Genomic DNA, 14,036 nt, shown 5'->3' with positions numbered 1-14,036 from the left:
TTGGAGCAATGGTTCAATCCCTGCTGCTCAGTATGGATAGTGAAATGTGAACAGAGCTGCTCAACTGTTTTCCCTGTCTTCTCCCTTAAGGGAAACACTGTCAATCTTAAACAGAAGAAGCATGTAATAATTTATGCCAGAGAAAAAACCCAGTGGCAGGTAGCCCTGCTTTCTTTTCATTGGAAGTCCTGTATTTTTATAAAATTGTTACAGAGTTTAGATGAATTAGATCAGATTTTTATAGCACTTTTTTGTTTTGTTTTGTTAAAAGTTTGTTTTAGAATATTGTGCGGCCTATGTATGTGATGGTCGTCTTGTCCCCGGGATCTGATGGAGCAGGTTTCAAGTGGGTTTCAAGCAGGTGTGGGTGGGTGTTAATCCTAAAGTGTTTGGGACGGTTGTACACCTTGTACATGCCTTTGTGCCTTTGATATCTGGGCTAATGTTTCAAATTCCTCCAGTATACTAGTCCTTTCGAGGTAGCCTGCTTCGAGAAAGTCCTCTGAGACAAGGTTGGAAGAGCTGGGTATATTTAGCATACAGGAGACTGACAGACACCACAACGCTCTTCAAATATTTGGAAGTGCTGTCACATAAAGGTAAAGGGTAAAGGTACACCTGACTGTTAGGTCCAGTCGTGGACGACTCTGGGGTTGCGGCATTCATCTTGCTCTATAGGCCGAGGGAGCTGTCACATAGATGAGGTCAAAGACATGTTCTCTGATGCCTTAATGGGCAAAACTGGATCTCAATGCGATTAAGGTACAGAGGTATTTTGGTGGGAAGCAGAGAAAAACATCTTGCTGGAATAGCAATTGGATCACACACACGCACACACACACACACACTGCCCCCTAAGATGCTGGGATCTCGACCTGCACTTCGTCACCTTTCCTGCTATGCCTGTTTTTACTCAGAAGCCCACCCCACTCAGGTCAGCATGCAGAGGATTGGGAACCTCAAGCAGGTGCAGAAAAGCTCTTTTCAAAAGAGTAAAAAGCAATTATCATTATTTGTTTCTGAGGATCTCATCTGGGTTGCAACAGGAAAGGATGTTCCGATGCGAATTCCTTCTTACGTGCATTGTAGCATAAAGGAAGATGTTTAAATCAAATGTGCTTCCTTATCTCATATACATTTATTTATTTTTATCCTGGAGAGAGAATAAGAGCAGACAATTAACAGGGCGCTCTACTCCACCCCGTCTCGTCTTCCATAGTACCCTAATGTTGACCTTACGGGCTGCAGCTCATGGCGTTACAAACCGTAGCGGATAAAAACTAAACGACTCCTGGAGAAGGGAAGCCCCCCCCCCCTCTTTTACCACCACTCCCCGGATAAAATTCCTCTCCGAGGCCCTGCCTGTAAAACTGGTAGCCAAGAGCGCCGCGGTGTGTGAGCGTGCGCGCTCTTCTTGCGCTCCGTATTTATGAATGGAGCGGCGGCGCCTTCTCCATCCAGCCCCGTTTCATTTCGGTTTAATCCCGTCGCCAGGCAGCTCCCGCCTCCCGAGCCTCGGATTGGCTTCCTGCGGGCGCCAGCTCCGCCCTCTCGCGGTGACATCGCCGGTGGCTGGAGGGCGAGCGCGCACAGAGCTTGGGAGGAGAAGGCGGAGAGGGGCGCGACGGCGGACGCTTTCCCCCTATCTCTGCTGGCGGCGGTGGGGCGCGGAGGACCCGAGGGGGCCGCTGCCGTGCGCTCAGCTCGAGAAGCGGGACAGCCCCGGCAGAACCACCGCCACCGCAGATCCCTCCATGTAAGTAAGGCGAAGGAGGGCATCTCGGGACTGCGCCGGCCGAGGACAGATTGGAGACGGATGAATGGGCGGGCGGCAGCGGCGGCGGCGGCGTTGTCTGTCTCCCTGGCTGCAGCCGTGCGCCTTTCTCTGCCTGCTGCGCCCGCGCGCCTCTGCCAGCGCTTGCTGTAGGGCTGCCTCTACCGCTCCTGAGCATGCACGCTCGCCCGGGTGCGGATTGGGAGGTCGGCGTGGATCTCGACCTGCACCGCGTCAGATTTGCGCTGTGTGAGCCTTGGCTGTCTGCACTCGCCCGTGCGATTTACTACTTCTCCTGTGAGGAGGGTCCTTCCTTCCTTCCTTCCTCCTCCTTTTCCTTTCTCCTATGGGGAGCTGGCGTAGCTCGTATGCCTTGCCTGCCTCTCACTCCGCAGCACATCATCTCGGCACTTAGCCGTTTCTCTGCACCTGCTTGAGGCTCCCAGTCCTCGGCATGCTGGCCCGAGGGGGAGGAGTGTAAACATGCATAGCAGGATCAGCGTTGTGCAATCCTCTCTCTGTCTCTCTCTCCAAAAGGGATCTGCATAATCTCCTGTGCGAATGTGTGTCCGGTGCGTGGAGAGGGTATGAATGGCTCACTGTATGAATGGGTGCACAGGTGTGCCTGAGTCGCCGCGGCCATATCTGCCTGCCTGTGATTGTATCTGACCCTGCTCTCCATGCACATACTTGTGCACTGTGCATGCCTTGGAGCAGGATGCCATGTCTGGAACGGCTGCGTAAAAAGTGGCACATGCCTTTCTTTGCCTCTCTGCACCTGGGGAGGAAGAGACAGGTTGCTAAATATGCCTGCCTCTGCCCCGGCTCTCCGTCTGCACAATCTTTTTCTTTAAAAAGAAAAATGATAAATGATGCATGTCTGAGTAGAGAAATGGGCATAGATCTTGCTCTTCCCTGTGCTTTGATGTACGCTTATCTCCATGCAAATGTGCATTGTGTTGCTAAGCATGTGGTTATCACTGTCAGCTGCCTGCATCTGTCTGTGATGTTATGCAATTGTTTTGTAGGCATGAACCTGTCTCTATGGGTAGGTCTATTGTAGTTCTTCCATGGGAAGGTACAAGTGTATATGTGATGCTACCCGTGTGGCTGTCTCTTTGCCTACTTGTTGAACATATTTGTTTCTGTTGGTGCCTGTTTCCATGTAGCGGTTGTCCTCATATGGGTGAATCTGGGATCTTTCCAAATGATTCTGTAACACTCTACTTATGCATAGCTCTAGCCCATGCATACAGCCTTTCATACATACATACATAATATATATATCTCTCCTTTTAATACCTGTTGTGGAACAGTGTCGTGGAACAAGTGGGGGAGCGACACTTGTTGTAAAAGGGAGAGCTGAGAAAGTGGTAGTTTTAAAAATTAATATATAAAAAGGACGCATACTATCAATAATAAGGGAGGGAAGCCCATTTAGTCTCTCTTTGGGCAAGCCAGCCTTTTCCATCCAAGTATTGCTTCTTCTTTTTTACTCATTTCCTCAATATGCAAATGACACTACTTTGGGTGTTTGGTGAAAACAGGATTCTTCCGCTTTGTAGCATTATTATGGATAATCTGTTGTAATTGCACACTCATCATGGGCACTGATTGGACTGTGCTGCTGTCGTGTTTTCTCCTTACACACACATGCTCCCCCACCATATACCATTTTCAAAACTACCCCTGACTTCCTTTTTTTGGGGGGGGGAAATAATAATTGGGTACCTGTGTTTTTTTTAATGCCAGCACAGATGATTCATCTGGCGAGATTAAAAAATAATAAGAATCAGGCAGATTTCCTGTTGCTCCATTCCACTCCGTGCTTCCATTCATGGCTAGCCTGTAAGCCACTGCTGCAGCCTCCCTTTCTGCTTTCTCCGGAGACAGGCAAACAGCAGGATGGCACTTTTGCATTGTATCTCCCTGCAGTCACCCCTATCCACCCCACTCCTACCCCTAAAGGGGAACATGCCCGCCAGCAATTTCTGCTGCAAACAATTAGCACGAATGCTGCAGTTGGTGGAAAATGCAAATGGGGCACGTGAGGGGTGTGTGTGTTGGTCTAGAATATTGCATTATCACTGGCTCTCTGTGTATATCTGTGTAGGTGACCCTATGCCTGGTTCTGTAGAGGGGTGTGCGCCTATCTGTTTATGTCCCTGTGATGATGGCGTTTGGTAGCGCTGAGTCTCTTCCTGCCTCTTCTGCGTATGCAGTGGTCCATTTACCAGATACAAAGGTTTCGATGGAGAGCTTATTGACGTCTCTGGCCTTCCCCTGTGGCTTGGTCTGAAAATACAGGGGGATCTGACTCGGTTTTCACCCTGTGGTCCATGTTTACTGTGTCTCATGGAAGTGCAACAACATCTGGTGCGCCACAGGTTCCACATCCCTGGGATGGGGATGCAGTAGAGTAGCCGCAAGGGAAGCAGAGTCTATAGTGCCATAACAAAATAAAAAAATCCTTCCAGTAGCACCTTAGAGACCAACTAAGTTTGTCATAGGTATGAGCTTTCGTGTGCATGCACACTTCTTCAGATACACTGAAACAGAAGTCACCGGCCCCTTATACATAGTGAGAGGGTGGGGAGGGGTATTACTCAGAAGGGTGGTGGGAATGGGTGATTGGCTGATAGGAGTGGTAAACCTGTTGATGACTGGTAACGACTGCAATTGGTCTTGCAGGGAAAAGCTTCTGTTTCAGTGTATCTGAAGAAGTGTGCATGCACACGAAAGCTCATACCTACGACAAACTTAGTTGGTCTCTAAGGTGCTACTGGAAGGATTTTTTTAATTTTGTTTTGACTGAGTCAGGCCAACACGGCTACCTACCTGTAGCTAGTTCTGTAGTGCCATGTTAAAGTCCTTGTGTTCTTCAACCCCCTGCATCTCCAGTTTCTTTCTTTTTTAAAATGTCAGGCAGTGGGGTTCCGCCTGAGACCTTACAGAGCGGCTGCCATTCAGAGAAGCCAGGTCCTTGTCTCTTAACCTTGTAGCAACTTGTAGGGTATGAATTTCCAGGCAGGCAGCCGTGTTAGTCTGTTGGAGCAAAGCCAAACACAGTGTCCTGTGACACCTTCAAGGCTGGCACCTTTTTCACCAGATGTCGCTGCCCACCTGCCAGTTCTTCGTTTGCAAATCTATCTTTAGTTGTCTGCGGTGCTGTTTGGCTAGAAAAAGAGGTGCCGGAACTCACCACGAACTCCTCTCGTTCTCTTATAGTGGCAACCCTCTCACCACCTGAGAGGTGCCAGAACTGAGTTCCAGTGAGTTCTGGCTGGGGGAAAACAAGCCCTGGTTGTCTGGCTTGCCTTGTCTTTCTTACTTTACCTAATGTAAAGCCTGATGAAGCGGACTTTACTCCATGGTCGTTTATACCATAATAAAGCTTGTTGGTCTTTAAAGTGCTGGAATACTCTTGGTTAAAGGTAGCATTGGTCAACTGGCAGCCTGAGATCCCAATTTGTCCCCTCCGGCCCCCTGCAGCAAGATCTCTGACCCAATGGTGTCTCTCTGCATTCCCTGAGCATGTGTACTGTTTTCTCCTTAACCTCTTCCTCCCCAGAGTGATCAACGACAAAATTGAAAAGCGCTCTCTCTCTCTCTCTCTCTCTCTCTCTCTCTCTCTCTCTCTCTCTCTCTCTCTCTCTCTCTCTCACACACACACACACACACACACACACACACACACACACACACAGGTTTGATCCAGAGAGCTGCAGACTTATCCCCTTCTTATGCACACCTCAACTGCTCTCTGTTATGTGAAAGCCAAGAGACTTGCAAAACAGTTGTAATTAACTATCTCGCAGAAGGGGAGAACTCTCTTGCCTTTGCGTGTGCCTTGGCTTGGCTTGGCAGGACCAGGTGATTTAACATATTACATATCCCCACCCCACCCCCCATGAGAGCATCCTGGATTTGCCTGCATCCTATTCAGGCTGCCTTCAAGCTGTCTCTGTTTTGCAGGAGGCATTCAAGCTCATCCCCAAAACTTAGGTTTGTGTAATTAAAGCAGAGTAAACCACTCTTTCGCCCTAGTACAACAAATCCATTTCCCCCCAGACTTTTTTGCACATGGGCACATGCACCCATTGGGAGAGACTGACGCATTTCCACTGTGTAATGGGACTGGAACCAGTATGTTGGTCCTTCAGCACTTGCCCAAGTCAACATGGGACTAATAATAATAATAATAATATGCTGACCACGGATGTAGGCTTCAACTCCAGGCAGTTTTGTGAAGAGGAATCTGCAATTATACAACACTGACTCATGAACACTAGACCCAGCCCTTCCATGTTCAGCTTTGGCTTGCGTTTCAGAGTTGCATTTTGGCACTTAGCTATCTCGGCTGGATGATTCCGCACTTAGGTTGCCTGGGGCATAGTGCTGCTCTTTCTCCTGGTAGGAGGAAGTGTCATTTGATGGCATCATGTGTCAATTCATCTAAATGCAAGCTGATGTAAAATGGGCTGTTAATGTTGCCGTTTTTAAGATGGCCATGACGCAAGTATTTCTGCCCAGGTAGGACGTGGGTGGTGCTGTGGAGCCTAGGGCTTGCCGATCAGAAGGTCAGCGGTTTGAATCCCCGCGACGGGGCGAGCTCCTGTTGCTCGGTCCCAGCTCCTGCCAACCTAGCAGTTCGAAAGCACGTCAAACTGCAAGTAGATAAATAGGTACTGCTCCGGCGGGAAGGTAAACAGCATTTCGGTGTGCTGCTCTGGTTCGCCAGAAGCGGCTTTGTCATACTGGCCACATGACCCGGAAGCTGTATGCCGACTCCCTCGGCCAATAACACGAGATGAGCACCGCAACCCCAGAGTCGGTCACAACTGGACCTAATGGTCAGGGGTCCCTTTACCTTCAGGAGAAACCCGGCTATATGATGAAGAGATGAGGAACGACTCACTAAAATTACCCCTGACTATTGACCATGCTAGCTAGACATGGTGGGAGTTGCAGTCCAACAAGAACATGTGGAAAAAAGTTCCACATCCCTGCTACTAGAGGGCAGAGTGTCCCTCTGGAGTTTGGACAGCATTGGTGTGGGCCTGGATCTGGCTGGGAAGCAGATCCAGAGCACTGCTGGATCAGACCAATGTCCCCATCTAGCTCAGCATTCTGCTATCACAGTGGGCAACTAGGTGCCCTTGTGAAGCCCCCAAGCAGGTCAGGTGTGCAACAACATTCTCCCCACTTGTGAACCCCATCTTTGCTATTCGGAGGCATAATGCCTCCAACACAGGAGGTAGCACATAGGCATCATGGCTAGTAGCCATTGGTACCCTTGTCTATGATATTGTTGCATGCCACGCCTATATCTGAGTGGTGTGAGATTCCTGCGGTTCCAGGGTCCGTGTTTCTTTTTGGGAACGAGGCACAGCGGTGTCTGTGGTGTCTTTATGATATGATGCAACCTGATCCTACAATGCAGGGCCTCCCAGCATTGACACTCCAAGAGAGTCTTGCTTCTCCCCTAGTTGGTAGCCTTGGATTCAAAAAGACACACCAGCTGTGGTTCTCTGCAGCTTGCCGACTTTTACAGACTGCAATCTTTCCCCCCTAAGCCAGCTCACAGCCAGCTCTGAAAGTCTACTTTTGAACTCTGCTTTGGCTTTCCGAATGGCTCGTTACCTTTCCTTTGTCCTTCTTAATGGCTTGTCTCCCAGGCAATTTCCTGCCACGGGAAGCTGTCCTGCCTTATATTGTAATACTTGCAGTGTCTGGCATCCAGTTTTAACACTCCAAGCATTGATTAAATTCTAACATTTGCTGAATCCAGGAATTTAGGGTGTCTCGCACTCAAAAACTCATAACAATATATTTTGGAAAGTTGATTGTCTGTGCATTTGCACACCTCTTAAGATATTGTGGCTACATTTGAACATAGTTCTTGTACCCATCAGTTTCATGTCAATACCTGTTTGAACCTTTGGAGGGCTTATACTAACCTATATGTTTAACTAATTATGGCCGCAATTACGGTTATTGCATGCTTAATGTGAGCTGATGGTTTTTGTTGTTCATATATTATTTATTTTTCTTTCTCTTATTATTTATTTATTTATTGTTCTGCTTCTCTCTCTCTCTCTCTCTCTCTCTCTCTCTGCCCCCCCTTTGTTAAATTTTCATATAACAAAGGGTATCTTAATCAAATTTTCCACGGTGGTTCCTGAGATCAGGGATCAGTTTTGGGGTCTGGGTTTGGATACAATTGGCTACCATTTTTATCCCAAGATGGCAGACTGAACCTTTCAAAAACTGCGCTGCTTTTAACAATCGATTTCAAAACTGCACTGGTTTTGTTGTTTGTTTGTTAGAATTCCTCAGCACTTCCCATCAATGAACATAGTGGATGCAGCTCCATCAATGAACAGCTTGACCTGATTGTGGGTAGTGTGCAAAGGCAGTGACTCCAATCCTTGAAGTTCACAGGCAGTTATATCAGTTTAGCTGATTACCAGGAGCATGTGGGCACATTTAAAAGTAGTGCGCCAGCTCCGCCTGTTCCTGGAGATGTCTGCTCTGGCCATGGTGACAGTTACACCCTGTTTGGATTTATGACACAAGAGAGGGCCTTCTTAGCAACTGCTTTCCGATTGTGCAATGACCTTCCATGGCCCTCTCTCTCTGCTTTCCTTTTGCTGGCCAGAAAATTCTTCCCCACCCCCTTTGTTTCAACAGGCCTTTTGGCCACTAATTGTCTGTTGTGGCAGGGTCTTCAGAGGCGCAGGGTGTTATACTTTTATTTTTCTTAAGTTATAAGTGTTCTCAGTGCTTTTAAATAGGGTTACTTATTTAATTGCTTCTTAGTATCCATATTTCTCGTATACAGTCAAACCTCGGTTTATGCCTACCTTGGCGAGCATCCGGGTTCTGCGGCATCGGATGTGCAGCTCACGATCTGCGCAGCTCGCGCATGCGCAGAAGCGCTCTATTGGCGCTTCGCACACTCACAGAAGCGTGCCTTCAGCGAGCGACCACCTCCGCGGAATGGATTGCGGTCGCAAACCGAGGTACCACTGAGGTCCAGTACAGAGGGCCTTCTGGCGGTTCCCTCGTTGTGAGAAGCCAAGTTGCAGGGAACCAGGCAGAGGGCCTTCTCGGTAGTGGCGCCCGCCCTGTGGAACGCCCTCCCACCAGATGTCAAAGAGAAAAACAGCTACCAGATTTTTAGAAGACATCTGAAGGCAGCCCTGTTTTTAATGTTTAATGGCTTTTAATGTTTAATAGATTCTTTTATTTCATTTTTCTGTTGGAAGCCGCCCAGAGTGGCTGGGGAAACCCAGCCAGATGGACGGGGTATAAATAATAAATTATTATTATTATATTATTATACCACTGTATGTTCTTAGTTGTATCTGTTTTATTTTATGTTGTGAGCTGCCTCGGGTCCTATTGCTTCTTTAACACCGGTATTGTCCAGCCAGAGCCAGACAACATATTAAAGAAAGAAAGAAAGAAAGGTACAGGCCCCCTGAAGTGGTACAATGGAACCTCGGTTGTTGAACGTAATCCGTTCCGGAAGACCATTCGACTTCCGAAACGTTCGACACCTGAGGCGCAATGGGTGGTCGAAAAATTCAGTTGAGAAAATTGAGAAACACGCCACAGAAGCTGTTTGACTTCTGAGGTCAAACGTTCGAAAACGGAAACAATTACTTCCAGGTTTTCGGCGTTTGAAAACCTAAACGTTCGGCTTCTGAGATGCTTGAAAACCGAGGTCCCACTGTACCAGTTCAGAATTGCATGTTTTGAATGCTTCCCTGTGCTTTTAACAAACCTTTCTTCCCCACTCGTGGAAAGATAACAGAGCACAGCCTACACCAACCTAGTGCCTTCCAGATAGACGTTTTGGACCACCACTCGCATCAACCCCAGCATCAAATGTAAAGTACTACACTTGGGCAAAAAAAATGAAAGGCACAAATACAGGATGGGAGACACCTGGCTTGAGAGCAGTACATGTGAAAAGGATCTAGGAGTTTTGGTTGACCACAAACTTGACATGAATCAGCAGTGTGATGCAGCAGCTAAAAAAGCCAATGCAATTCTGGGCTGCATCAATAGGAGTATAGCATCTAGATCAAGGGAAGTAATAGTACCACTGTATTCTGCTCTGGTCAGACCTCACCTGGAGTATTGTGTCCAGTTCTGGGCACCACAGTTCAAGAAGGATACTGATAAGCTGGAACATGTCCAGAAGAGGGCAACCAAAATGGTCAAAGGCCTGGAAACGATGCCTTATGAGGAACGGCTTAGGGAGCTGGGTATGTTTAGCCTGGAGAAGAGAAGGTTAAGGGGTGATATGATAACCATGTTCAAATATATAAAAGGATGTCATATAAAGGAGGGAGAAAGGTTGTTTTCTGCTGCTCCAGAGAAGCGGACACGGAGCAACGGATTCAAACTACAAGAAAGAAAATTCCACCTAAACATTAGGAAGAACTTCCTGACAGTAAGAGCTGTTCGGCAGTGGAATTTGCTGCCAAGGAGTGTGGTGGAGTCTCCTTCTTTGGAGGTCTTTAAGCAGAGGCTTGACAGCCATCTGTCAGGAATGCTTTGATGGTGTTTCCTGCTTGGCAGGGGGTTGGACTGGATGGCCCTTGTGGTCTCTTCCAACTCTATGATTCTATGATTCTATGATATGGCAAGAGTGGCCCAAGACCAGGCCTGCTGGATCAGGCCAAGTGGCCCATCTATTCCAGCATCCTGTTCTCACAACCAGGTGCCTCTGGGACGCCAACAAGCAAAACCTGAGCACAGGAGCCCCCTCCCCTCTTACTGTTTTCAGTTGATATTCAGAGGCTCTGACAATTGGAGAAGAAGGATAAAGTAGCATCGCCCTCCCTCTCGATCCCTAACGTGCCTACTTTTTCCAGGGAGGGAGAGAAGATACGACCTAAACGAGGAAGAGAACAGGGGTACAAATGTTCTCTTTAAAAAAGAAAAGAAAAAAAGAGGATGAACATCCTAACCCCATTTGACTGGTTGAATGCTACAGAAATAAGATTTGACTTCCTCTCCCCCCCTGCCCGCCCCCCCGCATGTACTTCTGTCTGCTACAGTGAACAGAGCTGTTTTCACTTCAGAAAACAGAGCCAAGAGGAACTTCAGGTGGCCTCACATGACTCGGGTGAATGTGGCCTGCTTTTGGAGGAAGGGAACAGCATTACGTAATTCTCTTCTTAAAATGTTTGCGAATGGTAGATCACATCCAGTGTTAAATCATACTGTGAGTAGGCGCCTGGGAATGAGTGGGTATGACTAATTTAGGTCCAGTAATTTCAGTAGGTTTCCTCCGAGTACAACATAGGCTGCATTACCCACTATATTTTTTAATATAGCACAGGCATCCCCAAACCTAACCCTCCAGATGTTTGGGGACTACAACTCCTATCATCCCTAGCTAACAGGGCCAGTGGTCAGGGGAATTGTAGTCCCAAAACATCTGGAGGGCCGAGTTTGGGGGTGCCTAATATAGCACATTCAAAGCACATTCTTTCCCCTCGAAGAATTATGGGTACTGTAGTTTAAGGGCAGCTGGGAATTGTAACCCTGTGAGGGGTAAACTACAGGGCCCAGAATTCTCTGAGGTAAAGAATGTACCTTAAATGTGTTTTTAAGGTATTCGTGTGTACACAGCCTCAGTTGGCTGCAACCCAGTAGATTTTATTGTGTTTTGACTGATAACCCAGAGCTCCTCCAGGCAGCATGTTCGTTGAGCAATAATCCTGATTTGCTTGTGCGAAGCAGACGTTAGAAAATGCTGTCTTTATTGAGCTGATTTGTTTGCAGGGAGCCATTTTCATCTTGAATTGCTTGTGCGGCTTCCCATTAATGTCTTTCCCATCACTTTCCTAACAGCAAAAAAAGGCCAATCTTTAGCAAGTGAGTTTATTGTGCCAGAGTCATGGAACATTTTAGTCTGCTTCAAGTGCGCAAACCCAAGTGCCTGCTATGCAATGGAAATCCCTCCTTAAAAAGACTGACCTTCTGGAGGCAGCCCTTGTCTTCAGCATCAGGCATAAGGAGCAGAAGTAAATCAAAGGCTTTGTCCACACTTCCTCCTCCGCTCCCGCCGCTTTCCCTCGGAGAAAACTGCTCTTTAGCACTCAGTCAGAGCAAACAGCAATTCGGGTTTTCTCCAGGTTTGATGTTTGCTCCGATTTAGCACTAAATGGTGGGTTTTCCTTGGGAAAGGAGCGGTCAAAGCAGAAAACCACTCAGGGCACAGGGCAAGTGGAAGTGTAAAAGGTAAAGGGACCCCTGACCATTAGGTCCAGTCGCGGACGACTCTGGAGTTGCGACGCTCATCTTGTTTTACTGGCCGAGGGAGCTGGCCTACAGCTTCTGGGACAGGTGGCCAGCATGACTAAGCCGCTTCTGGCGAACCAGAGCAGCAGCACCCGTGGCCCACCCAAAACTTAGGTTTGTGCAATTAAAGCGAAGTAAACCACTCTTTCATCCTAGTACAACAAATCCAGTACAACGCAGGTGGCGCTGTGGGTTAAACCACAGAGCCTAGGGCTTGCCGATCAGAAGGTCGGTGGTTCGAATCGCTGTGATGGGGTGAGCTCCCGTTGCTCGGTCCCAGCTCCTGCCAACCTAGCAGTTCGAAAGCACGTCAAAGGGCAAGTAGATAAATAGGTACCATTCCAAGCGGGAAGGTAAACGGCTTTGTCATGCTGGCCACATGACCCAGAAGCTGTACGCCAGTTCCCTCGGCCAGTAAAGCGAGATGAGCGCCGCAACCCCAGAGTCGGTCACGACTGGACCTAATTGTCAGGGGTCCCTTTACCTTTACTTTTAACTTTAAACCACTCTTTCATCCTCGTACAACAAATCAATTTCCCCCAGACTTTTTGCACATTGGACACATGCACACGTTGGGAGAGACTGCCACATTTCCACTGGGTCCAGTTTCTACCGGGTCCTGGGAGTTTGGATGAGCCCAAAGCGAAGCTTTCAAGGGAAATGGACACCCTCCTGCTTAGCCTTTCCGGAAACCTGCAATGCTGCTCACTTTAAAGTTCATTTGAACACGGTTGCTCACGTCGCAGCACGAAGGCTAGGCCGTAAGCCAGCCTTTGCCAACTTAGATGTTGGCTGAGGAGAAGAAGTTGCAGTCCAAAACATATCTAGAGGGCATCAGGTTGGAGAAGGCTGCTTTGAGGGTGTGTGTGTGTGTGGTGTGCATGAGTGTGCAAAAGTAGGGGCAAGCCTGGCCCCCTTGGGAGATGGAGGTTGAGGCAGAGGAAGGAGCTGTGTTTTCGGTGTTGCAGGAGCTACAGCTGTTGTCATGGCGACAACTGCAATGTTACCAAACAGGCTTAGAAGCCTGAGCAATATGCTGAAGGGCACAAAAGTGAAGAGGAATTGGGAAGAGGGAGGGCGACCTAAGCTGAAGCAAAAGAAGCCCTTGGGCCTGGCCAATGCACCCCACCCCCCTGCCGCCTCCTTGAAAGACTTGGTGCCGCTCTCAAGATGTTGCTGGATTATCAACTCCCATCAGCCCTAGAGACAGCAAGGCCCATGGTCAGTGATGATGAGAACTGGAGTCTGGAGACATCCAGAGGGAGGGCACTATGTTGCAGACCCTTGGGCTAAACCTTTGGGGGGGGGACTCTATAACCCGAATTCATAAACCAGCTACAGTGGTACCTCGACTTACGAATGACTCGACAACCGAATTTTTCGACTTACGAATGGGGCAAATGGCCGCACCCTTACGAATTTCTCAACATCCGAACGGAAACCGCGGTGGTTTTAGATAGGGTTTTTTCGACTTACCAATTTTTAGATGGGGTTGCTTCGACTTACGAATTTTTCCGTTTCCAATGCATTCCTATGGGAAATTGCGTTTCCAATGGCGCTTTTCGACTTACGGATTTTTCGACTTGCGAAGGTGCCTTCGGAACGGATTAAATTCGTAAGTCGAGGCACCTCTGTAATTTTAAACTGAGCTGCTTCACCAAAGATGATATAGCAGCCTTCCTGGACACTGGTGACCTCCAGATGTTTTAGTCTGCATCAGTCCTGAGCATCGGCAGTGTTTCCTGGGGCTGATGGAAAACGGTAGGCCGAAACATCTGGCTGGGGAAGGCTGTGGCACACCTTGGGCTTGCGGATCCTGGATTTTTTGATGCCGAGCAGCTGAACAGTGTGAGAGCCTTCTGCTGGAAGGCGTCAGGTGAACACACTTCCTTCATAGGCATGGGATGAGCAGAACCAAACTGAATATGTAACACTC

At 48.2% G+C, this 14,036-nt stretch overlaps 1 protein-coding gene across 2 annotated transcripts in view; it reads left to right on the top strand.

Annotated features, from left to right (window-relative positions):
* Positions 1-1,574: 1,574 nt before the first annotated feature.
* The window catches only part of CAMK1 (calcium/calmodulin dependent protein kinase I), a 54,229-nt gene continuing 41,767 nt past the window's right edge, over positions 1,575-14,036 (top strand). The window contains exon 1 of one of the 2 annotated variants that reach the window (XM_060271243.1): positions 1,575-1,756. The gene's annotated coding sequence lies outside the window, so the exon portion shown is untranslated. Of the gene's footprint in view, positions 1,757-12,615; positions 13,322-14,036 lie in introns of those variants that run through there. The other variant, XM_060271244.1, reaches the window with a different exon arrangement.

The sequence above is a fragment of the Zootoca vivipara genome, chromosome 2 (assembly GCF_963506605.1).
Source record: "Zootoca vivipara chromosome 2, rZooViv1.1, whole genome shotgun sequence".
Classification (NCBI taxonomy): Eukaryota; Metazoa; Chordata; class Lepidosauria; order Squamata; family Lacertidae; genus Zootoca; species Zootoca vivipara.
Note: the sequence above shows the minus strand (reverse complement) of the source record. Positions and strands in the feature narration are given on the sequence as shown.